Source organism: Nothoprocta perdicaria, unplaced genomic scaffold (genome assembly GCF_003342845.1).
Source record: "Nothoprocta perdicaria isolate Ctin4 unplaced genomic scaffold, notPer1 scaffold_15, whole genome shotgun sequence".
In the NCBI taxonomy this organism is placed as follows: domain Eukaryota; kingdom Metazoa; phylum Chordata; class Aves; order Tinamiformes; family Tinamidae; genus Nothoprocta; species Nothoprocta perdicaria.
Window position 1 is genome coordinate 6,531,514 of NW_020454649.1, and position 17,842 is coordinate 6,549,355.

At 42.8% G+C, this 17,842-nt stretch overlaps 1 protein-coding gene across 3 annotated transcripts in view; it reads left to right on the plus strand.

The window, feature by feature from the left end:
• Positions 1 to 704: 704 nt before the first annotated feature.
• Positions 705 to 17,842, plus strand: part of MICAL2 (microtubule associated monooxygenase, calponin and LIM domain containing 2) — a 70,740-nt gene continuing 53,602 nt past the window's right edge. For 2 of the 3 annotated variants that reach the window (XM_026034700.1, XM_026034702.1), the window contains exon 1: positions 3,326 to 3,422. The gene's annotated coding sequence lies outside the window, so the exon portion shown is untranslated. Of the gene's footprint in view, positions 735 to 3,325; positions 3,423 to 17,842 lie in introns of those variants that run through there. The other variant, XM_026034701.1, reaches the window with a different exon arrangement.

Below are 17,842 nucleotides of genomic sequence, written 5' to 3' on the forward strand. Positions count from 1 at the left end.
TTCAAGACCTAAAGATTAATGCTCTTAATCCCATACTAGTACTTAAAATTTCTTTCAAGTGAAGTTTTTTTCCAAAACCTTCCATTTTGAGGCAGACATCCTGTAGTGATGGGGAGACTTTTACTTGTTTATCAGGAGTGAAATCAGTACACAAGTTCAGATGACATTTTTAGCTGTGAATTTGCTGTGGAGGCTCTTCTCTGTTAGCAGGGACAAGGTGTGGTGGAACAGTTTGTGTTTCATAACCTCAGTTTCGCAGGCCTCATATCACTGCAGCCTATAAAAGAGAGCTGACCCATCATGAAACTGTTAGAAACGAACCATAAAGGATGGTAGGAAATGATAACTTCTAAGAAAGTGTTCATGCCAAGTATTTCTATTACTACAGAAGGTATTCCTCACATGTGGTTTATAGAAAAAAATAATAATTTATAAATAAAGGACATATTCTGTATCAAATTAGGTTCTTGCTAACATATGATATGGATTATTCTTTTATACATGTAGTATTTGTATTGTTCAGTATTTGGGCTGTTTTTCCTCAAATTAAACTGCCAGCATTTCACACAGAACAGAAAAAGCCAGGTCCACAGCCAAAATTTTGGAGGTGTCAAAGGCAGGGTAATGAGGCTCAGCTGAAAGCTATAATTGCTCTTTGCTTAGCCTTTAAGATAAAGAGCAACAGCCTTTCTTCAGGTTTCTTCTTTCTGCTCTCTCCTCAGCTGTTGTTAGAGGTAAGGCACTGGGGGCATTTGCACTTGGGAGTATCCAGTGGGATTGAAAAGCAGAAAACAGAGGAAAAAGTATTGAGCTGGTTGCTCTTTAGCTGGTGGTTAGGGGGATAAAATTGCAAACAAACAAAAACAGTGGTTGGGAAATAGAGGTAGAAAAACACTAAGCAGGGTAGTAGGTTGTAGCAGGACGTGGGGTATTTGTGCCCGAAGCAAATGCTGCAGCCTGGGTCCCTGTTGGATGCATTTGATTTACAGACTGATTAAAACCCTTTGAGGCTGATAGAAGTGGCTATTGGGTGAGCTTAAGCCAGGGTCTAAGCCTTCTAGTGCTTCATGCCCCACAGGGCAAGGTTGTGTTGAAGGCTGTTCTCTCTTTGTTCTTGTTTCTGATGTATCCTTGAGAGGTGCAATGAAAGGGGGAATTTGTTGAATGCTCTTGAGTCTGACCCTGATCCTCTGGCATCCCAGTTAACTGCTCACATGATGAGGTTATTTGTAAACGTTAAATCTTTGCAGGGTTATGACCTGAAGGAGCATTAGACCCAGCAACTTCTGAGGTCTGCCCTAGATCTGGTGACCAGCGTGTAGGAGCTGGGCTGGGGGGACTGAGGGGCTGGTGGTGCTCACAGAGGACGGGGCTCTCCGGGACGTGCATCTCCATGTCGCCGGAGCGCGGGGTGCTGTCGTGCATGCTCCGGGTTGCTCCCTGTGCCTGCCCCAGCGCAGCTCCGACGGCTCACAGTGGCTCCAGTAGCCCTCCTTTTATTTATGTATACATAAGCCAAATGCTTAGCAGCATAAATATTTCCTCTGTGTGGCTATACACACAGAGATATATTTACTTATATAATGTGTGAGGCTATGCTGGAGAGAAATGCGATGCTTTAGCAGCGTGTGCTGGGGCTCGCTCTGAGGCTGAGCCCTCCCAGCTACCATTACTTCTTACAGCACTTCAGGAGCTTATAGGCTCTTGAGGCCTATCGGGCTTTTGTCAAAAATCAAAGTGGGAAAGGTTGCAACCCTCTTCCTAGGGTGACACAGAGTTGTTTCCCAGTCTTCCCCTTTCCCCCTTTTGTCCATAGCTCTCTGTTTGCTGTGCCTCCTCCCCGAGAGGTGCTGGCTTCCCCTCGCCTCACCGGGTGCAGGGAAGGGGAAAAGATGTGGGGAGAGACCTGGTGCTTTTCCCTAAGCAGCCTGGGCTGCAGGGAAGGGGAAAAGATGTGGGGAGAGACCTGGTGCTTTTCCCTCAGCAGCCTGGGCTTCCCTTTGTGCCTGTGAGTTCTTGTTGAAATCTCACCCAGGTGGCTGGAGAATGGAGAATGACTTTTGTCGAGGCGAGCCCTTTTTTTCCCCCTGGGTGTAAGAAAGTTGCCACTGAGCAGCAAGGCTGGCAGCCCAGTTAGTGGGCAGCGGGTTAGGCTGGGAGCCTTTAGCTACTCAGTGGAGGTGTTTGTTCCTTCCCTTGTGTGGTCTGCAGTTTACACCAGGACTGCAGCAGTATGTTGTCTTGCTTCCTATGAGGATAATCTTGCTGTATGGTGGTGCATGGTTGCTCCATCCAAGGAGTTGTGGACCTACCACACCTACACAAGCACTTGATGGTTTTGCTTTTTGCTGTTGTGCAAGATGTCCTATCACTTGTGTTTTGTGGAGAGGAAGCTGAGGGCCTGCAGAGTAATTACACCATGTGGAAAACTTGTTGCAGCCAAAATACAGGCTCCCTTGCCAATCCGAATGTCTCACTTCAGACTATTTCCTCTCTCATTATCTGACATCACCATGAACAAATTGATATTAAACAGTATAAAATCATCATCATTACACAATACCTTTCATCTTAGGATTTCAAAGTACTTTACAATCATTAATCTGTACTACTTAACCCAGTAATCACATGAGTAAGGCGTTCCTTACATAGGGGAAACACTTCTAAATGCTTTTGCATCCAGTTGCAGATGAGCAGAAGCAGGAATACCCAGTGTGGAACTGGCATTAAAACTCAGTAGATTTGCTGTTATCATAAACACCTTTCTTCCTTTCAAACGAAGCTGAAGATCCGAAAGTCCCAATAAACACTGAGTTATTGGTGTTTTTAATGTATGCTATAAGCCTAATGCTTCTTGTTTAAATTTACTGTCTCCAGCAGACCTGCAGACACAGATCTAACTGTTGCTTCTCAAAGGAGAAATTTCTGTCATGTTATATGTGTGACCACAGTTGTTTTAAATAAAAATGCCTTTTATGAAAGGCTTTCTCCACAAGCTAAATTTAATTCCCTATGCATTACCACCTCTAGCATATTGGTCAGCAATATTTTAGATGAGAGAAAAAAAAAAGCTTACCCAAATGAACAGGCTTCTCTCATATGAATAATTGTGGTGACCTATCCACTCATTTCTGTATGGAGAAAACATTAAAAACTATTATCAACAGCACAAGAATATGCTTAACGTAGAAAAATTATTTCAGGACAGGAACTGCAAGTTACTGTGAGATTAAGTTTTTTTCATAAAAGACAAAACATAGCTGTGATTTTTCCAAGTCCAACATGTTATTTGTCGTACTTCATGTTCTAAATTTGATATTTTTAGGGTCACGTTTGTTTTGGGGTCAATGAGCCTTAGCCACTGTACGGACTTGGACTGACTATCCAAGAGTCAAGGATGTGATAACTCCATGAATGAAATGGTAATTTATACACTTTGATCTAACTCTGCTATGAAAATACACCAGATCATGTTTGGTCCCTTGAAATTGCACGGCTGCAACGAAGAATTCACTGTCTTTCTCGGCTAGGTCTTAGTTTAGGGCTTGTTTCTCACGACCAAGAAGAAGCTGTCTGATTGATACTATTTTTCTTTAGAGGGTTGTTTGGAAGGGAGGAGAGAACTGGCACTAAGGCCTTCTAAATATAACTGCATACTAAAGTTAGTGATTTTATTTTTTTTCTTTATATGGAATTACTTTTTGGCTACTGTACCCTTTCAGATGCAGAATGCTTGTGTTATTTTTGAATCTTCTCATCTGAGAACAGTATTTCAGGCATTTTATTTCTTTTACCATTTGTGGAAGCGCACGAGACTTTGATCCTGCCACCACCCTGGGCATTTTGATAGGTGCCCACACCTTTATTTACTGCAGTCTGGATTTCTGCCATCCCTGCCAAGCCTCCCAGGCAGGCGCCGCTACCGCAAGGTGCTGTTGGAGCCAAAGCCTTGGCAGGAGAGCCCTGTGGTCTCGCCGTGACCCGAGTCGCTTTGTTCTGCTGCTGCTGCCTGTTTGCACTGTGTGGCACGTGCCTCCCTCTAGGTTTAATTCCTATTTTTAGTAGACACAAAGATACGTTTGTAACTTTGGTTGTATCCCGGTGGTTCAAAGAATGCAGCTGGGATGGTTAAAGATACTTTTTTGGCCCAGTAGTATTGATTTCTCCCAGATAGTTGGGTGCCATGGACTAAAAATAGGTAATGCACCAATGTTCAAACAGGGAAAATGTATGAATCATGAGGAGTAATACGTCGTGTAGCTGCCCTGTGGCTGCTAGAGGCAAAACCAGGCAAAGGCCAAGGTGGATTGCGATAGGAAAATACATAACTCTTAATGATGTAATTAAGACCAGCTGGCGTAACTTTGTGCATAACTATGGGCAATATAGCTTGGCAAAGGACATGTTTATTAGCCAGACTTACAAATGTACCTACTTGTGCTCAAATAAGGTGAGTCAATTGTGCTAGGGACGATTGCTATTCTGATTTAAAAGAAAGTGGAAAAAAATACTATGTAAGTAGTTAAATGACAGTCTGAAAGATTGGTTATAAAATATTAGTGAACTTGAATTATTTCCAAGTTATCCACGCGGATTTGTTCTTGTTCTGGTAAAGTTCCTTGTGCTAATTGGAGTGGACGTTGTGAAATGCTGATGCCTCTGAATCCCTTGCAAAATCTGACCTGAATCACTTGATGAGGCATCGCCACTTGAACAAGGAGAGCTTGAGTTTAGGCACCTGGTGCTTAGGGAGGAAGAGACTGACAAAGGTGAAGCCATTTTTTTAATCCAGGAGCTGGCATTTATCCCTAGCTTCACGTATGTACGCAGGAAAGGTCACTGGATGTTGCTGCTTGATTATAGAGAGGACAAAACTTGGAGTTGGAAGTGTAATACCTTCAAACCACAGTCTGCAGCTCTGCTTCTTTTGTCATTATTCTGAGGGAAATTAATTCTTGGCGCAGTCCTTTGCACACAGAAAGCTCTCTGATGTTTGAGGTTTTTAAATACTTACAAATATTAAGTTAGATTAAGTTATTTGTAAGATGTACAGCAATGCAGCAACAAAGCACACATTTGAAAATAATGGGTAAGATTTTTGGTATGCATCACACTTAGGTTACATGATGATAAATTTCCTCCAGGCCTTAATTTTTGCATCTTTTGAATCCTAATTTCCCACTGATTATTAGTAACATCTGCTATCAAGGGCATTTTCAACATATGTCAAAACAGCAGAAGACGTGGCTCCATTCCTCTGGTATTTCCTACTTCCACATACACCAGCTCACGCAGAAGTTTATCAGGACCAGCACAAGTAGGGAATGACCTCAAAATGAAGCAATGCTTCCAGAGCGGCTTACTGCTCCGTGGCGGTGCCTTTTTAAAGGCATGAGGTAAGCGCGGTGGCTTCGTCCGCGCCGCGATGCCGCGGGATGGGGCATCTCCGCAGAGGGGCAGCGGGGCCCGGCTGGATGGAACCGCGTGAGCTCCGCGTGTTCGGTCACGGGTCGAGATGGCCACGGCCTGGGCTTGTGGCCATCGGTTGTGCCCTGAGCTCCTCGGACTCTTTTCGTTCCCATGTTTAATGTTTTGATTTATATATACACAGAAAGTTACGGCAAATCACATAACTGCCTTTATAGGCTCTTCATCCTCTTCCACACGTGTCCTCTTGCCCTGCTGGATCGCTTCCAGAGGGAGCGTGGCAGCGTGCGGCTGGCGCCTCGTAATTGCTGGTACTGCATCTCTTCAGCCTAGAGGAGCGAGCCCCTCTTGGGGAACCAAAGCTCTCTTGGGGGGAAGTTGGGAGGGAGCTTTAATCTGACTTGCTGCTTTGGAAAGGCTCTTCTCCCTGCCTAGTGAATCAGCTGTGCCGTTTACCTATCACTTCATCCTTGCCAGGCTAATGGCTGCGCTTGCATACTACGTTTCTGTTCAATAAAAGGTGCATTGTTTCACTGTTTAATTATACTTTGGCTGACTTGCATATGTTTTCAAATCCTTATTTCCTAATAACTTGAAAGGTGATGGAGTTTGCCAAGGTCTCAGCTTATTTCACCTATGTTTAGCTAGAGAGTTTTCTTCTTAATCCAATTTCCTCTTTCTTTTTTTCTCCCTTTCTGTGTTCCTCCCTGCCTCCTGATACAGAGCAAAGCCCCAGGCATTCAGACCCAGGCAATTGTCCAAATCTATTTTAAATCAAAGGTTCTTCCAGCTATAGGGCAGGGGTTGTGTCCTTCCCCTGGGTCAGGAAGGGAGCCTGTGATGACACTGCAGGCCTGTCTTTCCCTCCCTGCTCAATGTGTTCAGTGTCCCCATTCAGTACTGTACAGCAGCAGGGGCTCTTCTGCAAGAGAAGTCTGTTATTTTATCCATACAGGACCAGCCAAAAGGGCTTCAGATCACAAAAGGAGATGGCAGAGGTACATTGCACCTATGAGTCTCCCCTATGTCCATAAGACCTTTTCCTCATTGGCAGCAAAGACTTAGCAAAGTGTATCTAATTTTTGTAGTGCTGACAGATAACTCTGTTATCGCCATAGCACCACATGATACCTGGCAGAGAAATGCGGAGCTGGAGGTGCCATGCAGATACAGGAGAAATCACAGCACCATGTGGACTAGAGATGTGCAAAGCCCTTCTAAGCACTAGCTTATTCTTCTATTAATACTCCATACCAAACCCATGTTCTGCCTGCAGTGGTGTAGAAAGGTAGATAGATACTTGGAACAAAATTCAGGTAGAAGCAGATATTAATGCATTGGAAACTGACACGTTTTCAGGCACAAATGTAGCATTTGGGTTGTGGGGTTTTTTTTTCCTCCTTCTCTTTCCTGAGATTTCCACGGGCTCCCTCCTGGTGCCTTCCGCAGCGGCTCCCCCGCTGCCGGCTGCGGAACGGCTGGAAGGGCGACGGCGCGGGAATGCGGCTCGGGTGCTTATCAGCGCTGCTGCTCCTGGCCACTTTTGGCCTGGAATCGGGCAGGGGGCACGTGCTGCCGTGCTGAGCACGTGCCCATAGCTGGTGGGTTCCCTGCAAAGGACCTCCAGATTCTTGCAGGCAAAATCTCTTGAGTTACAGGTTGTGTTTTAGAGGCTCTGTGCCGTGCACAGATGTTTCAAGTGTTTCTCTGTTCCTACTTGCTGTAAAAATCTGCTTGAATCCACTGGGATTAGAAAGAGTTTGGATATTCTGTCAGGAAAGAGCTAAATATCAAATGAGGATGTTGCTATGGATCGTGAGTATTTTTCTGTTAATGGATTGTGGTCTCATAAAAGACTATTTATGACAAGAACCTGATTATTTCTTGTTTCAGACTACAAAGTTCAAATTAAAATATGAAATGATTATCTATGAATGATTTTACTTCCCAAATCTGAAGTAGGAAGGAATCTGAAGCAGTACCAGAAAAGAAGGTGTTATATAAAGGATATTTCTTCTAAATTTCTAGGCCAAAATCCCTATAGCTTCCTTCTCTCTGCACTTGAGGTAGGTGGCTGCTAGGCAGAAATGAAGGTGAAGCTGGGGCTCGGTGGGAAAGCTCTCCATGTGTTTGCAGCCTGGCCCTTGGCTCACACTGTAGTCCTGGATGAGCTATTGTCTTAAGATTCAATAGCCCCAGCTGCAAAAGAGCCTCATGTGACCAGAGTCCCCAGAAGCAAAAAAGGTGCCCTTGGCAATGCCAAATGCTATTCTTTTTCCTAGGGAAAGTTTTACAGATTTGAGATTTAATTGCAAATTATGTTCCTGGGGAGATTCTAATGGTGCAGGAATATTTTGTTGCTCTATTGGTGCACATAGCTTAGTCTCATACATTCAGGCGTGGAAAATGGCAGAAATATGGTTCTTCTAGCACTGGACTAGAATAATACTGCTGTGGAGTGTGAGATAAATTGTCATTGTTTCCATAATGAACTGTGCAGAGAAATTTCTATTCTTGCAGATAACACTTTTAAAAATTATTTGTAGATAATACTCTTGATAGAAACACTGGGATTGCTTGTGCACTGTATTGCACTCATCTCTCTATTTTTTCAGCAAAGGAATATGCAGGTTAACATTCATGGATGGATATTTAAACAACACTTATTTTGTGTGTGCAGAAAACAGTGCACATGAAGGATATTCAGAAGTTGCCAAATTTACTTTCTTTTTTTGCTAATAGAATGTAAGTCAAAAATGTCAATGATCTCCAGTCCTGTCCTTGGCTGTGTTTCCCAGGCAGTCTCTTTTGCAAGCACTTCATGGCCATGCCCACCTCAGGGCCAAGGAGGAGCAGCACGAGGGTTATCCGTGTTACAAATCTCTGCCATGAGCCTGTTTGTTTGCTTTTGAAATACAATCCTGTGGTGCAGCAGCTACCGCTGTGGGAAGCATCTTGTGGCGAGTGGGTGAATGGGTGAGCATGGAGCAGAGCTCTCCAAGAGCCACTCTCCTCTCCTGGCTGCGGGAGCTCCCTAGGCCTCCCAACAACCGGGTGATCCACAACTAACCTGCTCCCAGTAGGTAAAATAGGATCAGCTTAAACATTGCTCCATAAAGTTTTGAGCTTGTTTGCAGCTTTCTCACCCGTTTTGAACCCTCTGCTTGCAGGGAGGCAGGGAAGTGCCTGGCTGATTGGCTGAGTCATTTTCTGGTGATTAAGTGGTACCTCTGAACAGGAAACATGTTGCAAATGGCTTCAGGGGGTTTATAAATAGCAAATGTTCTCAGAGAAAATCATTACTCAGAAAGCGAACTCCATTGATACGTGGCTACGTAGCCAGTGTCTGCTGTAGAAGGCCAGTAGTTTTTAGTTCAGAAATAGGTTTCTCAAACTAAAGAGTATGCTAGTTTAATTCTTTCTTTATGTATTTACCTTACTCAGATGAAAGTGCAGGACTATAAGCACCAATAAACTTGAAAACCAAACTGCTTTGATAACTGCCTCTTGCTTCCAAGGCTTATATTTTGGATTCCAGAAATAATTTCTTTAAACTTTGTCCTGCTAAGTGGAGTAGATTCTGATTTACTGTGCTCTACTTGTTGCCTGCTCCTATGGCTTGGTATCCATATGACCAATGCTGCCCATGCAGAGGGAGCCAGGAACAGGGAAACAGACAAGGAATTCCTGGCTTAATGCTGCTCCTGCTGGTATTAATGAGTGCCCATAGACAACTTTTTCCTATTGCCTCTCTAGTTTTTCTGGGACTAAGTTGTCTTCACTTTGCCTTTCTGCAAAGGCAGGGTAACAGCTAATCCTCCTTTGCAGAACAGTGTTTTAACACAATGCTGCATCCAAAGCATAGTAGGATAATACACAATTCCCCTGAAGTCAATGACTTTATCGACAAAACCAGAAAGGGCATTTTTTCTCCTTTTGAGTTAATACCAATCTTGGAATCCTTTCCTGGCCATCGTATGGTGCAATTTACTGACAAACTGATCATTTGTTGGAAAAGAGCAGTTCTGTCATTGTTTAAAGAGGAGCTATGCTGTCAACACAGGAAAAAAAATATTGCGGGCCAGTAATGGAATGAAAATCAAACTTCCCTAATTTACAGCCGGATTCAAAGCTAACCCAAGCCAGCGGGAGTCTTTCCACTGACTTCATTAAACTTTGCATAGTTGTGTGCAGAGGAGCACTGGGGATAGGACAGTGCCGGCTCCGGGAGTGGCTCCAGCCCCTGCTCTCCCTGACCTTCCTGGACAGCCGCTCCACAAGGCACCCGGCAGGGAAAACGCTCCAGGAAAGTCCACATTGAAAAACAAGAGGTTAATGTAAACACCAGCAAAAGGCAGCAGAGTTATGGATGCTCTTGCCTCCTGATGAGAGCCTACACATTTATAATAATGAAATAGTTTAAGATGCTCATTGGTGCTTTGTAGCCTGATGTGGAGCAAAGCAGAAGGCAGGAGTGGACAAGGTTCCATAATCTGCCCACAATAATAAAGTAGATAGGCTTTCTCTCCATGAGTGCATGTGCTTGTTGGCTGACAGTCCTACTACTGTACGCTGAAAAAAAATCCAGTTCTATCACTGTCTGGTGTAAAAGATAAGAGCTCGTGAGGTTGGGCTCATGAAGGAAACAATTTCTTCGGTCTAAATAATTAAACACAGAAGCTAATTTGAAACCCAGAGCTTTTCTTTGAATAAGAAAATTTTCTGAAGTTTGACAGCAAGCAGTTCTCCAAAGCAGACTGTTAAGTGGCAGCTGCCTTTTATTGGGGTTTGATGTGAATTATCCATGTATATCTTAAGTTTTGTTTATTGCCTGCTGACAAATATTTGGCTGTGTGGGTGAAAGTGAAAAGGCCAGACGCTGGTCTCTAGATGGCCAGGAAGTCTGTCACCAGTGTAAACAGAAAACATTCGAATGCTGGGAAGTTATTTCCAAGTATTATTTTTTTCCCCCTCTCATGAAAGGGGAAAGTGCCTTTTAGTCTTTAGCTTCGACACTGTTAAACAAGATGCTGATGAATGGGTGATACCAGATGCATATCTTGGAGAGTAGTGTAATTGCTGCTCATGTGGGAATTGCAAGGATGCGCTATAGCTGGAGGAAACACTTGGCACTGCAGGAAATGCTTCCGCGTCCGCAAGGCGGAGCGGCTAAGGAAGACACCTCCGCAGTGCCCAGGTTCACAGGTCAGCCTTGGAAGTGGAGTTTAAGCAAGCGAGGAAGGGCTTTGGAATGAAACAGCTGCCCTGTGGCCCTCGCGGAACAACGGCACAGCCAGCTCCGAGCTCCTGCTCAGCAGGGTTTCCCCTGGGAATGTAGCAGTTGTTGGATGTCTCTATTTCAGCTGCCATGAAAATATGTTTGTGCCCAGGCTTTGTTTTCTCCCCCAAGTGCTCCTGTTCCCATTCTTGGGAGTTCAAAGTGGCTTTTGCTCTTCTTCCCAGCTGCAGTTGGATAGTTCAGGCTCTGGATAGGCATGAGCAGGAAGGGTGGAAAGGTGCCAGGTGCTCTGTTGACAAATTTGCAGATGCACAGGATTTTGTATTTTTCCTTGATTAAGTGATGCCTTTTTTTTCATGCTGCCACAGAGACTAGAAAGCTGTTGGCAGACTGAACAACTCTGGAAAGGTCTCTTTGAGCTGCACTTGTTTGTTTAAATTTGCTAACGTGACCTGTTCAAAAGGTAAATTATGGAATTCATAAAAAATACAGGTTGTCAAGAATGATGCTTGTGCCAGGGTCCAGTCTGATCACAGGAGCTGTGAAAAATGAATGGGTGCCAGGAGTGGCTCTGAGGGGGTCTCTACGTTCCCGTGGGAGCTGGGAGTGGATTGGGAAGCAAGAACTTAATGGTTGCTGTTTTTCAGCACATTATGCCATGTGCCCTTTTGGCCCTTGCTAGAGTTTTATGGAAAGCTGGCAACACTGGGAGGGGGCCAGTTTTAACTGAGAAAAAGAGAATTTGGCTAAACCTGAGCAGCCTTATTATCACATGAGGTCGAAGAGGTAAAAGTCTCCAGGCTTTGTTTGAGAAACAAGGGATGAAAGAGTGGAAACAGGAATAGGCTGCGTTTTGCTGGCAATCAGATAAGAAAGAGGAATTGTCAGCACTGCTGTGGTTGGATGCAGAGTAGAAAAAAAGAAGTTGAAGTGAGCAGTTAAAAAGCAATTAAACTTCTAAGAACATGTTCCCAAATTGCAGTTTGCCAGCACTTGTTGTATCTTTTACCCAGAAACAGGAGAAGTCCAATCACTTGAGGACAGTTTTTCTGAAGTTTTGGGTAGTGATTAAAGACATGTAATTCAACTATATAAAAATAGGTTTAGGACCTTTTTTTTGTGTGTGTGTGTCTGCACCATAGGCATCTCATAAATGCCACTAATATCTGCTGCAGCAGTTGTGTTGCTGTAATGTTCTTTGGTCTCTGCTGAGGGCTGGTGGATCCTTCCTTCTAACTGGGTTAAAACAAAAGTCTGGTGACTTTCTGTTTCTTTTTTCCTTTTTTTTCTTTTTTTTTTTCCCTCAAGATGAGTGTAGTCAGAAGAAAGGTGGTCCGTGGTTTAAGTGAGCATAGGATGATTCAGCGGGAGGCTGGTGAAGCTTCCTCGTACCAATACACATGATAAACAATAATTGGAAAGTGCATAGTTTGAGCCATAACCACTTCCATCTTTAGTAATGACAACTACATATTTTTAATTAAAGTTTACATATATAAATATTTGTGACCTATCAAACATATTGAAATGCAAACCTACAGGTAAACCAAGCTTTTATGTAAATATATATATACACACACATATGTATATATCAATACCTTTCCTGCTCCAACTAGTTATGACTGTAAGATGTACAATTTCTGCAGAACTGATGGGTCCTTTGTAATTCTACTCATGTTGGCAGTGCCCTTTGGAAATCCATGTCAATGTTGTTTTGAAGTTATTTTGAAGCCAAATGAGTGATATTACCTGACACTTCCTACAGGAAACAAAGTGGAACCAAAATGAACTTTATAAAGTCACAATTATGCACTGGCTAGACTCCTAATTATGACATGGCAGCAAAATCCTCCTAGCTTCTGTTAATTTGCCAGGACCATGGGTTTCATTTTTGTTTTTAGTGTAGTAAGGTGCCTCATGGCTAAAACTCATCATTTTAGATAAATACTGACTGTAATTAGCATTAAAGAAGAATAACTTTCTTCCTTAGCAGCATTATTTTTCTTAACTGGTAGCTAGTGCCCTCATTGGTTCAAACTCTGCTCTTCCAGGTAGCATTGACAGCACTCTGGGAAGATTTTCTTCTGTTGCATCCACAAAACACAAATAATATACTTAATTAAATGAGGGCTCTTCCAAGATTTAATATGCCAACATCAAAGCACCTGGAGTGTGATCCTTGTCTCTGAGAGGAGGTTTCCCACAGGTGAGGAGTAGTCTCCGGTACTTTCTAGCAGCACATGCAGGATGACTTGCATGTGTCAAGCAAGAGATTCCCTGAAGTCACCAACACTCTTGCTCCAGTGACCATTTCCATGGGAATGTGAGCCAAATAAGCAGAGTTTCTGTGTAGTTTACTTATTCTCAAAATTTCTCCCAAATTTCTCTCAGATGGCTACATTTCTGGCAGACACAATCTGAAGCCGTGCTGCTGGATTTGGGGCAGAATAACACCCTTGGAGCAAAAAGTAGCACCCTGACTTGTACTTTTATATGGCTTTAGCAGGCGCCTCATCATTTTGTGCTGCAAAGCCTTAATCTGAATCAACTAGGACCAAAGTGAGAGCGTGTTTTTGGGGAAAGGTGTAAGCACAGTCGTGCAGGAAGGAAATCTTATCGGCTGTGTGGAGCTTGGCTGAACACAGAGTCGTTTGTCAGCACAATCCACAGCGGTGCAGCTGCAGGGACGGGCTGGGAAAATGAGGCTGGATCCAGAGCTTACTGGACTCCATGCAAAACAACCTGATTACTTGATCCTTCTCCCTCTGAAGTCGGTGGGATGTTGCTGTTTGTTTCGGCAGGAACAGAAGTTAGGCCTGTGCCTTTAGTGCTCTGCTGCACATGTTTGAGTAGTGATTTCTGCAAGTCAAAGCAGAATCAAAACTCTAAGTATACAAGCCCAAATGTCAGAAATGAAAACATGAGATATCCGTAGAGTAAAGCCCTGAGGACACTGAGGGTTTGGATTAATAAAATGAAGATTTCAAATAATTACCGTGTTTCTTAGGAAACATATCCAAATAAACCCCTTTACAAGATTAGATCTTTGAAGAACTGAATAAAAGACTGGCATCTACAGGAACAGGAAAAAAGGAAAAGAAAATGCAGTTCTTTATAGTAATGATTTATTCTGCCTTCCATAACGTCCCCCCTTAGATATGTATCATTCTCTCTATATTCAAATACTATTTTAGGAAATGTTATATACCTCAAGATAAATTTCAAACATCTTAGGGTTCTTGTTGCTGCTTTTCAGAACTTAAAGAAGAAACTTTTTCCTGATCTGAAAGTACAGCCTCAATAACAACTGCTCTTATCCCATATATAGGACTTCAAGAGAAATGATGCTGAGATGTAATTCTGTTCTTGTGCCTCGCTAGTGAGTGTTATGTTGGAGGCTGCTGGGCACATTTCTTCTGCCTTCAGTGAGGAAAATGCGGGATTCAGGAACTGAATATTTTGAAGAGACTGTGCTGGATGATGGGCACTCTCTGGGCAGTACTGTGGTTATCAAAGTGTATTAGAAAATGAATCAGTTCAACTTAGGAGCATGGGGATCTTCCAGTGCCTGGATTTGGTGTATAATTTGAAATCGCACCTTCATAAAATACGTTTCAGCTTTACAGATATTTGACAGGCAAAGATACACAATACAAAAAGTGGGTTTTTTTTCCAGATTTTTGCCTGTATGCTGTATCAGTCAAGTTCTATCCATTTTTAAACAAAATATCAGAGAAAATACTCACCATATGGGTAGGAAGAAAAAAAGACTAAGCCTCCAAACCTAAACAACAGAAAAATACATCTGGGTTGAAGAAGGAAGGGCTAGTGTTACCAGCCTGAAGATGTGTTACCAGCCAGGTGTACTCTGGAGGAGAAGGCCTGGGAAGTTAGCCGGGTGTGTTTTGTTGTTTCTTTTTTGGTCTGCTTTTTTAATTAAGAAACAAAGATCCTGTGGATTGGCTTAAATATTCATTATTTGCCAGTGAACCAAGTGTTTCAAACTCTATAACATGTACAAATGTGTTAATGCATTTAAAAACTTGAATAGAAATGTTGCTTAGAAGGTGTCTCAGCAAAATAATTCTATCATATGTTAAGAGCATTATCTGTTACATTCAGGATAAGGTAGGAAGGGCTATTTCCTGCACATGTGGTAAGAAAATCCAGCTATTCCAGGCTCTTGGAAAGTTATGTGCTCCCACATACAGAAATGAGCTTCCCCTCTTTAGATCTTTTTACTTGTCCTCTATCTATAAAGCAAAATCCTTTAAGAGAATCACTCTAATGGCTTATCTGTCCATTAAAATAGATATATACATGTATAGAAGAGATAATATGATAAATTGCATTTAACCATCAATTTTCCCCAAAGCATACGTAATTACAAATTAAAAGCAGGAAAATACCTGTGCTATTACTGTGACCTTCAGTGTGACATAATAGACTGCTGGGCTTTTGTGCATTATCTTTGTAGGCCCGTGTGAGTTAAGTCTCATTAGCTTCTCTACAGACCAGAGACTGAATCACAGTGGGTAGGTATGGCTTGTTCTAAGTCATACAGGGGGTGGTCTCCTGACACCTGAGCTGGGATCAAAACAACTGGCCACCTCCACCTTTTTTTTTTTTATACATGGGAATTCTCCTAACTTTGAAGAAATCTACAGGTAATCAGAAAAAAAATCATATAGGTTGTTTAAATACCACAAGAGACTCCTTTATTGTGCTGGATATGTAAATACCCTTACATCTGCAAGCATTTGAATAAATCTGCTTGCACATGTCAGGGAAGGCAGTGCTGACTCCAAGCAGGCCCTGCAAGGGGATGAGCACCCGGAGGCAGGGCTGGCCGGCACGGCTTCGCCCTGCCTGATAAGCCTGGGTTGTTTTTCACAAGGGCTATTCTTGCATCTTTTTCCTATCCCAGCAGAGGGGGAGGAGGAGGGGAGGGAAAAAAAAAAAAAAAAAAAGGCATAAAGCAGCTGCACTGTTAAAAATACCATGTTGGGAGCTTGGTGTTGGTGATGGGGGAGGTCCCCAGTCCTGGAGGGTCTGTATGAGGCAGGTGACAAATCCCTGTGTTTCCCTTTGTAAAATCTGTAAGTGTGACCTACATGGTCTCCTCCTGGCATTTTCAATGTCCAAATATCTAAGGACAATTGATAAACACAATGGTCCCAGTTTTCTAGGGAGAAATCTTGCTCTCACATAGCTCTTAATGCTGGACTGAAGGTAGGAAGGATTTGTTCATATTGTATTGATATTAATCCCTTCAAACACATGCCCCTTTGCTCCCTGCAGATGACTTCGGTTGAGAGTTTGCTGAGGGAGTTTTCTCCTTGCTTGCTCATGCCTTCCTCAAGGCTGCTAATGCAGATAAACCTTTAGGTAAGAGGAAAGTGGTATGCACTCTTATTCTCAGAGTCTAGTTTTGATTGCTTTGAGGAAGAAGTACATATAATCTCCTGGAGTTAAATGAGCAGATAAACACATTGCAATTCAGAAGTTAATGATTGAGTAAATCTTTGGTTCAGTCAAGCAAGACCCAAGAAACTCCAAGATAAATTTCAACCCAGTATTTCTCCCCCCTTCTCTGCAGAAACACTCACTTGGAAGTCAATAAATTATTTCAGGGAGCTGTGTAAATGTGTGGCTCACTGCAGCTTGTGTAACCCTCAGCTCCATGTGGATAAATAAGGCCACTTGGATGCTCATTTTTTCTTCACATTATCCACAGCAGCTTTAAATTTGTCTCAGAGTAGACCAGGAAGGTCAGGTAGCTCCTATTAGGGGAGACTAGTGTCCCTGTCCTTTTTAATACTTTTTTTCATAAAACCTCTTTTTGTAGCAAGATGTGGCAATTGCTAAATGTCAAGTGTGCATCGTGTAGGTGCTATGGGTTACATACCTTGAACTTTCTCTCTTGTGGTTTTATGTGTATTCGCTGGCCTAATCTTCTCCTGCAATCTGCTAAGCACACAACAGCCTTTAAGTTTGCTCAAGTGCAGAGCCTGAACAAAAAGAAGGAAAAAAAATGCTGTGTTTTAGTTCCCCATTTTACAAGGAAACACAATCAGCACATGCAGTGTTTTCTCCCACTAGGACGGATCAGGCTGCAAGTGTGTGGAGATGCTTGTTGCTGAGAGGGAGGAAGAAGAAGTGGGAAAACACAGGTTTGAGGGGGGAAAATGTGCTGGTAGAGCTATATGGAAAGAAATTCCTTTTTGAGAGGGAGAGTTGTTTGGGTGGGAAAAGCTCATTTTTGAGAGGGAGAAGTGTGTGTAAAGCTACCCTCTAACAGTAATAGTTATGTGAGAAGAGATCTTTTTTGAGGCTATGTATTGGGGGCGGGGGGGGGTGGAATTTTTGGATGAGATCTGTGGAGAAAACTGTCCTTGAGAGGGAGAAACACATGGGGTGGGGGGAGGGGGACACTAATTTTGGGGAAGAAATGTGTGTAAAGTGTTCTTTTTTGAGAGGGACAAAGGTGTGGCAAAAGCTTCTTTTTTGAGAGGAATTTTTGTTTCTGAGAGGAAAAATTGTTTTCATGTTGAGTGTGTGGAAAACCTTGCCTTTGCGGGGGAGAGAGAGTTGTGTGGAAGAAAATTCATTTTTGATATTTTTGAGATGTATGGAAAAGCTTTTTTTTTTAGCAGAAGTATGGGAAAACTTGTCTTTGTGAGGCAGAAATTTGTAGAAAAAGTCATCTTAGGAAGCACTTTGTGGTAAAAAATCATTTTGGGGAGGGAATATTGTGGAAAATCTCATCTTTGTGAGCTAAAAGTTGTGGGGAAACTACCTATGAAGGAGAGAGTTGTGTGGTAAAAAGATTCAGTTTTTTTGACAGAGACCTGTATGGGAAAAATACTCATCTTTGTGAGGTGGGAATGTGCGGAAAAACTGCTCTTTTGATAGGCAGATGTGTTAAAAAACAAACAAAAAAAACTCGTTTTTGTGAGGTAAAAATTCGTGGGGAAAAAAAAATTGGTAGGAAGATGTGTGGAAAAGCTCATTTCTGTGAGGTAGGAATGAGAGGAAAAGCTCCTTGTTTTCATAGGGAGACCCAGGCGGAAAAATGCTTATCTTCGTGAGGCAGGAATATACGGAAAGACCATCTATTTGGTAGGGAGACCTGTGCTGAAAGAAAACAACACTCACCTGATCTTTGGGAGGCAG